General features: G+C 44.8%; 1 long non-coding RNA gene across 1 annotated transcript; it reads left to right on the forward strand.

Moving 5' to 3' along the window:
• Positions 1-1747: 1747 nt before the first annotated feature.
• On the forward strand, positions 1748-6055 carry LOC123180493 (uncharacterized). Its single transcript, XR_006491081.1, has 4 exons — positions 1748-2161; positions 2691-2890; positions 3169-4346; positions 4492-6055. It is a non-coding gene; the product is annotated as an uncharacterized lncRNA (long non-coding RNA).
• The last annotated feature ends 4904 nt before the right edge of the window (positions 6056-10959 follow it).

A 10959-nucleotide genomic window follows, 5' to 3' on the forward strand; every position in this document is an offset into this window, starting at 1 on the left:
TAGTACTCACCTGGCTTGTTGATTTGGCCAGATGTTGACGAAGGCGATCTCTTGGATGAAGAGTTTGATAGCGCGTCCGACGCCTAGAGGAGTCCCAGTCAGTCCTGCGCGATCCCGGATATTGGTCACTTGTATTGTATACGCTTCCGCCACCCACAATAAGTCTTCTAGAGCCTCACTCCGACGCTCGATGAGTTGTAGTCATCTGGAATCATATCACTCGCTTCGCGGTGATATTTCCACCACCGTTGTTATCGTGAGTTAGTAGTTGCCACCCTATCCGCCGTTTGGTTTTAGCGGCGTGCTTGTAATAAATTGTTGGGCAGTCTCTGCTCAACCTTGTATTATATTTAGTACTCCTGGTATTTTTCTTCTGTGACCAAGATATTGTCTACCAGTGAGAAGGAATTCTTCCTCGCTGGTCCGTAAAAGGGATCGGTCTCTCAATAATTATTTTATTGAAAAACCGGTCGTGACAGCAACCTCATCCTGTCCCCAGCATCCCCATACTCCCAGGCGAATCTGTCCCTCTTCTGCAGAGGAGCAATACGACGGAGGAGGAAGTCTGCCCCTACATGCTCGACGGTCAGCCCGGCGGTCTTTAAATGGGTAATCATGTTTATTGTCGGGCGGAGCCTATCCTCAGTAAAGCTGAATGCCCTCCAGACGTTGTCGCGCTTGAGGCATACCGTCTGTGCCTGGCAGAACTCTGGGGCCTTGTCATCCTGGATCCAACACCGGTCTGCCCTCCACTCCTCCCATCTGTTACGCTGTTGGCCGGAGATGTAATCCCAGTTCTCCCTTGGCACTATCCGTGGCATCCAGCTTATATTGCCGAAACGGTGGCTCTTGTTCTCCACCCGCGGGACGAAGTAGTGCCTGAACAGATCCACATTGGGGGCAACCCCAACGAAGTTCTCACACAAGTGAGCAAAAAATGCCATACACGCCATTGCATTAGACGTGAAATCCAAAAGGTGGAATCCATAGATTGCCATCATCGCCTCAAGGAAATCCGAGAAGGGAGGACAAAGGCCGCAGATGAAATATGCGCAGAAGAACTTGTATGAATTTGGCGGATCTTCCTCTCCCTCCGCCAAGACATTGGGAGCGCCATGCCACTTCGGGACCTCCCTTCCCCACAAGTATCCATACCTCGCCTGCAGCACGTCGTCGTCGAGGTTCGACGGGGAGAAGACAACGTCTCCCTTCGCTTCTTATCCAGCTCGGTCGCCCTCTTGCTCCCCTCGACGGCCTCCGCCTTCGCGGCGCACGTCCGCTGCCCCCTAGCAGCAGTTTTCTTCCTCATATCCTCCGAGATACGATGGGGGAGCGGGAAGGAGATCGGAAAGAGATCAGTGGTGAATGTGGGAGAAAGGGCGGGCGGTTGCTTGGCTTGCAAAGGAAGATGATGAGGAGGCGAGGCAGACGATGGATGAGCAATGCCTTTAAGTGAAATGGCATGGGAGAAGGCGCGGCTCTTCAGAAAAGTTACCATTTCTTTTCCTAATAATAAAGCGATTATCGCTTCTGCCCGGTCGCTCACCGTCGCGACACTTTTGCTAAAAAGTCCCTATTAACCCGCAATCATTCCCTAGGTGAAATAACGATTCGTCACTGAAAGAAAAAGGGTCTCCCGCACGCCTATGCCCGAACATCTGCTGCATCGCCCCATGGCTTCGCCACCCCGCCGCCCGACTCGCCACGCACCGGAGGCGACCGGTGGCAGGTCGATCTTCCCCTCGCACCCCCCCCCCCCCCCCCCCCCCGGCCGCGCGCCGCCATCTAGCACCACCATCGTCGCCGCTCCCTCGATGGTTGGAGCTCCCTTCCCACAGCCCGATCTAGATGCCCCTCCTGTCATATCTGAGCACGACGCTCTGCCCGTCCACAATCAGCCTCCTCAATCTCCAACCTGTTCTACATCCCCTCTCCGCCCGTCCACAATCAGCCTCCTCAATCTCCAACCTCCTGCAGCCGTCCTTCTCTGATTTGGATCAAAGTAGAGCCATCGATGGAGGCAGGGGAGCAGCAGATGGAGCAAAAGAAATAAAGAATCAGTTGCTCCCGCTGCTACCTCCCAGTCGCGTCCCACCCCGTTAGGAACGCTGCCCGGCTCCCCTGCTCCTATCGCCCCACCTTTTCCTAGCCAATAATCAAGGTAATTTCCCTCTCTTTGTTTTTTGCTTTACACGGTGCATAGCAGTCAGAACTTGTACATGTAAATACTAAAACGTTATGCTATGCAGATAGGCTTGCTCTAGGCGCTGAATATCTTGTAGTTGAAATTACTTGGATGCTTTCTAAATGTGGTACTTACACAATCAAGTTATGTGTGCCAAGTCAAGTTTTATGTGGTGGATCATGTGGGTATAAAAGAATAGATTAGTAGTACCAAGTCTGATCCGTCTTCACTATGTGGAGCTTTCCATTCGTCTTTTGTAATGTTCCATTAACCATGTGGAGCTCTAGACAAATTTTATTGACTCCAAAAGAAACAGATTGATGATGTTTTTTGTAGACAAAATACAATAAAAGGTCATTGTTGCATAATTTGGGAAAGCAACAAAAGATCTTTTTCAGATAATGATGTGCTGTTATGATATATATAAAATCTTTGGGTCATTCACCTCATTGTATTATGATTGATGAGTTAATCACCTCATTCCCCTTCCTCCTCCCTGACGTAGGGGTGCAGTAGAGGAGCACCGGTGTAGAATGCATCTGCAGTGGTGCGGGTTGGGGACCGAGTGACGGATTCAGGTCAAGGGGGTTTTCGGCTAGCGTAGAAGCAGGCTGCATAAGAATGCAATAATTTGATTAAGCAAGACAGGCGTCTGGGAAACAAGCACGGTGATGGCTTGCTCAACTAGAAGTTCTACAATAAATGGTACAAGCATTGATCCCTTCTTTCTGTACCTTTGGTTCTGGTTCACGGGAGCTTTAGCTCTTGAAGTTGGCTTGCTTTTACTGGTAATGAATTGTGGTAATGCTTTTCTCATCTTTCTTAGTTAGACGGGCACAGATTTGTCCACGGCAGCAGCCGTCATTTGTTTGATTTTTGTATTGTTGCGGTCGTGGCTCTTGAGCTGCATTGATTTTTCTATTTCTTAACTATTTTGTATCACTTTTACCTGCATATTCAAGGATTTTTTTTCTTGGTACTAGGATGGCTATTTTCTCCTGGAATGCAGATGGATGTCTGATTGAGGAGATGAATCATGCATCCTGCTATGATATGACAGAGCAGTACCGTGAGTACATAGGGAAGCAGCTCAACAACCGGCATACTACAATTTCAATTTCTACAATGCAGATGAATGCTATGCATTTTCCGGTGTATGAGTTCTTTGTGATTTCCTCCCATATTTTTGATCCAGACTTTCATGATACACACACATACTATAAACTTTAGTACTACTAATTGCTAGCTTTATTTGGTCATATCTGATTCTCTGTTGTTAATCCTCTCCTACATTGCCAAGCTCAGTTTGATTATATGTGGAGGTGTGTTTTATTCTCTGATGATATTTCCATATTTTTGAATATATGGCAAGCACAACTCTTGGTGTTAGCGCTTATTCCTTTTATTTTAGATGGTTTACTACGGTACTTGAGAGTCATTTATTGATTTATTTTGGATGTTGAATTGTACCATGCTCCAGGAAGTTGATATCTGACTGTCGAGTTTGTGCCTAATTTAGATTGACCATGGTATGGACCAATCCAAGCTCCGTCAGGATGTAGACAGTGTCCGTAAATTCCTTCTGGACCAGTACATCAATAAAAAAACATGTCAATGTACAACACTCCTACATTAACCATTCTCAACAAAGTCATGCCTGTATTATGAGAAATCAGACCAACGTTGGTGGGCAAGAAGTTTCAGTTTTCTTTTATAATTTTATTGATGATTGATTAGTTATTGGTTATGCTCTCGAAGAAGTTGCCGATGGAGATAGCTGGGGTGTCATCGTCCTTGCTTGATCTGGGCATATGTGCTGGCACTTACAGATTCCATCGCGTAGAGAAATGGCACTGCTTGTCTGCTACCTATGACTCGTTTATGTGCTGGCCAACTTTCATTTTCATGCCAAGCAGGGTTGATTATCAGAGGGCTAGGAAAGATGGAGCATGAGCGGGAGCATCGACTACGATGAGTTCATCAGGGCGACAGTGTACATCAACAAGCTGTAGCAGGAGGAGCACCTGCCGGCTGCCTTTGTCTACGTCGACAAGGACGACAGCAGGTGCATCACCGTAGAAAAGGTGGAAGAGGCTTGCCAAGAGTACAACATACATGCTGTATCAACACATCATCAGGGACGTCAACAATGGCAATATGCGTATGTTTATACACTGCAGTCTTTGTCTTGAATTAATTAATTGGTTTCAGTTAATTCTAGTGATTAGTCTTACTGTTAAACTAAAAATTACAAATCTGAAATCCAAATTGAGCATGTCCTTGATATATAGTATACACTTGATTAGCATTGTCGAATCGACGATGAGGAGTTTGTGGTGATGGTGGAGAAGGGGATCACCAGAGGCACATCTCCGACGTTATCATTCTCCATGGAGTAGACGGCCTCAGTTAGCATCATGGCTCCTCCACCAGTCGATCACCCTTGTGCCAATTGCATATAATTAAAGAAGATTAATTATACTCTTTAATTATACTGTACTTGTATACAACCTAGCTCCCCACATTATTTATTTACTTTGCAAGATAGATGTGGTACCAGTAAGAACTCATGTTGCTTTAGATACAGAATATATCTTTTGACTGAATTTTCATATACAGTACTCGGTCTTTGTTTGTGTTGTGCTATGGATGATATCAACATTTTTAACACAATTCCTTATTCATGTTGTTTGTATAAACTGACGGAGATAAGAAAATGTTTGCATCATCTATGTGATTTGCATCCTATGATATTTAATTTGACATCGTTTTAAGGTGTTGTTATTTTGTACTACTACTGGATTAGTATGATTGCATGAAAAACTGAATTTTCTTTCTGGTGGATTTTTTTAATTCATTGAGACAAGGTCATCAAAATCATGACGATCGATAGATATGAGGTAGTCAGGAATATGAATATGTGATTCTTACCGGCGCCAGCTCTGGCCATATAGGTTTAGAACCAAGCACGAAGGTTAATCCAAATATGCGGGGAAGAATACAAATGCGGAAATGCATAGTCGCGGAAGATGACCATACAGAGACAATATTATGCATGAAGGTTTGGATTGTTTCACACCGAGTTAAATTGAAGAGGCAAAAATACTGTATGAAAATTCTATAAATGCGGAAATATGTTTGACTTGAATGAAACTGGTCCCCCTTATATTCTGAAATGTCTACATGTGTTCACACAAACTGTGGTTGAAGATGAAAGGCGCCAAGGATGCACAATGGCGGGTGCGGGAAGGCATCAGAAGAGCTCGGGTAGATAGCCGTGAGCGAGGTGCGTCTCGACACAAAAGGGCAAGGTGATGATGCTAGAAGGAGCCGGAATAGTGCGAAGGTCTGCCAACCGAACGCATGGTGCAGGACTGGAGGTGGACGCTATTTCAACTCAGGTCCTACTTAAACTAAATATCATTTTACATGGCCATTGGTGTTTTTCCCGTTGCAACGCACGGGTCCTTTTCCTAGTTTACATTAACTGCTACAGTCCCACGCCCCTACGCCTAGCGGTAATCACGCGAAGTGGACGTTGGATTGACTGGTCATCATGACGAACCGCCGTGCACGCAGCCTTCTCCTGCCACGTGTCCGTGCACTGTTTGGGGCCTAACCCAACGTGCCCCGTGACACGTATGGCTCAGGCCCGGGAGCTTATGTCGGGGAACACAAACTAGGGTGTGTGTTTTCCCCTGTCTCGTGCACTGGCAGTAAGCCAACAAGCACAAGAACAAGATCACAGCACCAAGGTCAGATTGAAGCACAAGGGATCAGTTCTTCGAAGGACCAACATGCAGATCAAGAGGACCAAGACTAGCCGGAGAAGCAAGATATCGCTAAGGGAAAAACCTGCCTTCCCGGGTAGGCGAGCCTGGTGAAGACGGTGTTATCCCCGGAAGCAAGCTTCGGATCATCTCGGCAGGCCTGCCGGGGCTTACGGAGGCAAAACACTCCACCGCACCACCTCATCATGACGCACGTCGTCGATCAGTGCGGTGTCAAGCTCCAAGGTGACTAAGTGGCTACTATTTGCCACATGGCAGCCACTTCCTACAGAAAATACCTCCAAGCGACACCCGTCCTGAGACGTGTCAATCAAGCAGGCGCGAAGCTAGCAAAACAGCCCGGCAGGGCCTGCCGGGCAAGCTGTGATGTGACATTGAGTAGCACATTTAATGCGCTCTGTCAGCTTGCAGAGTTAGGTATGATAGCACTGTTTGCCATCTAATCAGTGTGTAATGACTGATTTGCCACTGTGGTGACCTTTTGGTCTATAAAAGGGGGCCCAAAGCAACCGAAGAAAGGGTTAGCTAATTCAGACCCTCACACACTTGTACGCGCGTAGCCGTTCTCGCCACGAGGCAACCCAGCCAGGCAAACGTGCTGCGCTCAACACCATGTTTCCACCATCAATCCACCAAAACAGGAGTATGGTTTTACGCCTCACGGCGGCCCGAACCTGGGTAATAACTGCCCATGTGATCTCTGACGTGCTGTTCCACACTCCTCCGCTCTTTCTGCAACGTGCTAACCCCCCGCCGAACCAGAAAGGGGCTCTTGGTCCCATAGGTGGTCGTGGTTTCCCACGACATACCCCCTTGCCAAACTCATGGCAAGGTACACAATAGGTCTGGTACACAGCATGGCATACTTTATAGAACCTATGACTGAGGCTAGGGAATGACTTTCCTTCTGTATCTATCTTATGCCGTGGTTGGGATTTGAGTCTTACTCAACTTCACACCTTACAATACAGGCAAGAACTCCTTTGACTGATCCATTTTGAACTCCTTCAAAATCTTGTCAAGGTATGTACTCATTGAAGAATCTTATCAAGCGTCTTGATCTATATTTATAGATCTTGATGCCTAATATGTAAGCAGCTTCACTGGGGTCTTTATCAAGCTCCGTAGCCATTTGCTTTCAAGCTTATGATGTGTATTACCGAGAGGGCCTAGAGATACCTCACTGATACTCAGAGTGACAAATCCTAATCTTGATCTATGCCAACTCAACAAACACCTTCGGAGATACCTGTAGAGCATCTTTATAATCACCCAGTTACATGGTGACGTTTGATAGCACACAAGGCATTCCTCCGGCATCTGGGAGTTGCATAATCTCATAGTCAAAGGAATATGTATTTGACATGAAGAAAGCAATAGCAATAAAACTGAACGATCATTATGCTAAGCTAACTGATGGGTCTTGTCCATCACATCATTCTCCTAATGGTGTGATCCTGTTATCAAATGACAACACATGTCTATGGTTAGGAAACCTTAACCATCTTTGATCAATGAGCTAGTCTAGTAGAGGCTCACTAGGGACATGGTGTTTGTTTATGTATTCACACATGTATCAAGGTTTCCGATCAATACAATTCTAGCATGAATAATAAACCTTTATCATAAATAAGGAAATATAAAATAACAACTTTATTATTGCCTCTAGGGCATATTTCCTTCAATATGGGGGGCGCACCAGCCCCTTGTGGCTGGTGCGTTTCCCCTCTTGGCCCATAAGGCCCATATCTTTTGCCGTGGGTGCCCGGAACCCCTTCCGGTGACCCGATAAGTACTCGGTATCCCCCGAAACACTTCCGGTGTCTGAATACTATCGTCCTATATATCAATCTTTACCTCTCGACCATTCTGAGACTCCTCGTCATGTCCGTGATCTCATCTGGGACTCTGAACAACATTCCGTCACCAAATCACATAACTCATATAATACTATATCGTCATCGAACGTTAAGCGTGCGAACCCTATGGGTTCGAGAACTATGTAGACATGATCGAGACACCTCTCTGGTCAATAACCAATAGAGGAACCTGGTCGCCCATATTGGCTCCTACATATTCTACGAAGATCTTTATCGGTCGAACCGTTATGACAACATACGTAATTCCCTTTGTCCATCGGTATGTTACTTGCCCGAGATTCGATCGTCGGTATCTTCATACCTAGTTCAATCTCGTTACCGACAAGTCTCTTTACTCGTTCCGTAATACATCACCTCGTGACTAACTCCTTAGTCATTTGCTTGCAAGCTTATGATGTGTATTACCGAGAGGGCCCAGTGATACCTCTCCGATACTTGGAGTGACAAATCCAAATCTCGATCTATGCCAACTCAACAAACACCTTCGGAGATACCTGTAGAGCATCTTTATGATCACCCAGTTATGTTGTGACATATGATAGCACACAAGGCATTCCTCCGGTATCCGGGAGTTGCATAATCTCATAGTCGAAGGAATATGTATTTGACATGAAGAAAGCAATAGCAAATAAAACTCAACGATCATTATGCTAAGCTAACAGATGGGTCTTGTCCATCACATCATTCTCCTAATGATGTGATCCCATTATAAAATGACAACTCATGTCTATGGTTAGGAAACCTTAACCATCTTTGATCAACGAGCTAGTCTAGTAGAGGCTCACTACGGACACGGTGTTTGTTTATGTATTCACACATGTATTAAGGTTTCCGATCAATACAATTCTAGCATGAATAATAAACCTTTATCATGAATAAGGAAATATAAAATAACAACTTTATTATTGCCTCTAGGGCATATTTCCTTCAGTCTCTCACTTGCACTAGAGTCAATAATCTAGTTCACATCGCCATGTAATTAACACCTATAATTCACATCGCCATGTGACTAACACCCAAAGAGTTTACTAGAGTCAATAATCTAGCTCACATCGCCATGTGATTAATACCCAAAGAGTACTAAGGTATGATCATGTTTTGCCTGGGAGAGAGGTTTAGTCAACGGGTCTGCCACATTCAGATCCGTATGTATTTTGCAAGTTTCTATGTCTACAATGCTCTGCATGGAGCTACTCTAGCTAATTGCTCACACTTTCAATATGTATCCATATTGACACTCTGAGTCATCTGAATTGGTGTTAAAGCTTGCATCGACGTAACCCTTTGCAATGAACTCTTTATCACCTCCATAACTGAGAAATATTTCCTTAGTCATCTTAGGTAACTAAGGATAATTTTGACCACTGTCCAGTGATCTACTCCTGGATCACTATTGTACCCCCTTGCCAAACTCATGGCAAGGTACAAAATAGGTCTGGTACACAGTATGGCATACTTTAAAGAACCTATGGCTGAGGCATAGGGAGTGACTTTCATTCTCTCTATCTTCTGCCATGGTCGGGCATCGAGTCTTACTCAACGTCACACCTTACAATACAGGCTAGAACCCCTTCTTTAACTGATCCATTTTGAACTTCTTTAAAACTTTTGTCAAGGTATGTGTGTTATGAAAGTCCTATTTAGCATCTCGATCTATCCCTATAGATCTTGATGCCCAATATATAAGCAGCTTCACCGAGGTCTTTCATTGAAAAATTCTTATTCAAGTATCCTTTTATGCTATCTAGAAATTCTATATCATTTCCAATCAACAATATGTCATCCACATATACTATCAAAAATGCTACAGAGCTCACACTCACTTTCTTGTAAGTACATGCTTCACCATAAGTCTGTATAAAACCATATGCTTTGATCACCTCATCAAAGCGTATATTCCAACTCCGAGATGCTTGCACCAGTCCATAGATGGATCGCTGGAGCTTGCACACTTTGTTAGCACCTTTAGGATTGACAAAACCTTCTGGTTGTTTCATATACAACTCTTCTTTAAAATATCCATTAAGGAATGCAGTTTGGACATCCATTTGCCAGATTTCATAAAATGCGGCAATTGCTAACATGATTCAGACAGACTTAAGCATCGCTACGGGTGAGAAAGTCTCATCGTAGTCAACCCCTTGAACTTGTCGAAAAACCTTTCGCGACAAGTCGAGCTTTGTAGACAGTAATATTACCATTAGTGTCAGTCTTCTTCTTGAAGATCCATTTATTTTCTATGGCTTGCCGATCATCGGACAAGTCCACCAAATTCCATACTTTGTTCTCTCAGATTTCATGGACTCAAGCCATTTATCGGAATCTGCACTCATCATAGCTTCTTCATAGTTCATAGGTTCGCTATTGTCCAACAACATGACTTCCAGGACAGAATTGTCGTATCACTCTCATGTTGACCGTGCTCTGGTCGACCTACGAGGTTCAGTAGCAACTTGATCTGAAGTTTCATGATCATCATCATTAGCTTCCTCTCTAGTTGGCATAGTGATACATCTCCAATGTGTCTATAATTTATTATTGTTCCATGCTATTATATTATCTATTTTGGATGTTTTATATGCATCAATATGCTATTTTATATTAATTTTGGGACTAACTTATTAACCTAGAGCCCAGTGTCAATTTCTGTTTTTTCCTTGTTTTTGAGTTTCGCAGAAAAGGAATACCAAAAGGAGTCCAAACGGAATAAAACCTTCGCGATGATTTTTCTTGGACCAGAAGACACCCCAGAGACTTGGAGATCAAGTCAGAAGAGCCATGAGGCGGCCACAAGGGTGGAGGGCGCGCCCAGGGGGGTAGGGCGCGCCCCCTACCTTGTGGGCCCCTCGTGACTCCCCTAACCTAATTCCTTCGCCTATATATTCACATATTTTCCCAAACCACCAGAAGTATCCACGAAAACACTTTTCCCTCACCGCAACCTTCTATACCCATGAGATCCCATCTAGGGGCCTTTTCCGGCATCCTGCCGGAGGGGGATTCGATCACAGAGGGCTTCTACATCAACTCTATTGCCCTTTGGATGAAGCGTGAGTAGTTTACCACAGTCCTACGGGTCCATAGCTAGTAGCTCGATGGCTTC

This window comes from Triticum aestivum, chromosome 1D, assembly GCF_018294505.1.
Source record: "Triticum aestivum cultivar Chinese Spring chromosome 1D, IWGSC CS RefSeq v2.1, whole genome shotgun sequence".
Lineage (NCBI taxonomy): Eukaryota > Viridiplantae > Streptophyta > Magnoliopsida > Poales > Poaceae > Triticum > Triticum aestivum.